Consider the following 821-nt stretch of genomic DNA (forward strand, 5'->3'; position numbering starts at 1 on the left):
TAGCCTAGGGGCAGGGAAGATCGTCCAAATTTGCATTCCCATTACACCAACCCTCGCTCTACCTGCCCCCAACAAAGGTTATGTTGGACTCGGGACCCTGGAAGGGCACCTTGGAAGCTGGCCCTGAAGTGGAATTGAACCTGGAATCAACAGGACCTAAGTTCAAATGTGGCCTCAGACACTTACTAGGACCCCGAGCAAAGCACTTAACCCCTGGCTGTCACGTCTGAACAGAGAAGTAATTAACATTTAAAGCTTCTACCTCCCCGGGTGGTGGAGAAGATCAAAGGAGACTGCACTCAAGTGTGGCGCGGGTTATAACCCTTAAATCTACATTAGAACGCGCTGCCTATCACTATCACCCTCCCAGGGTCACCGCGAGGATCGCAGATCCTACTGACCGTTCTACAAGGCTTCACTCGCCTTTAATAACGACTTGTAGAGATGGAGAGCGGGGCACGCAGTGCACAGGCAGGGGCTCCCGCGGTTCAGTATGCGACCAGAGGACCCCGGCAGGTCACCCAGCACCACCCCTTCGTCTTAGAGATGGGGAAACTGAGGCCAGAGGTCTAGAGCCTGACCTAAACCTAAAGTTTGTGAACCTGCATCCTCCACGTCATGCACCGCCCCCCTCCCCTCTCCCTCCCTCTTTTCTTCCTTCCTCCTAGGAGTGACCCGCCCCTCCACCGCCGCGGCGGACGCCGCCGCCCCCCCATGTGGTTCCTCCGAGTTGGGCCCGCAGCCGCAGCTGTGCTTGTCAGAGCTTTCCTGCCTCTGGGTTGTGCCGCCATGAACACGGGCAGCTTCACGGTCTCGCAGCC

The sequence above is a fragment of the Petaurus breviceps genome, unplaced genomic scaffold (assembly GCF_028583685.1).
Source record: "Petaurus breviceps papuanus isolate PSGF00001 unplaced genomic scaffold, PetGlider_PUasm1.0 220, whole genome shotgun sequence".
Lineage (NCBI taxonomy): Eukaryota > Metazoa > Chordata > Mammalia > Diprotodontia > Petauridae > Petaurus > Petaurus breviceps.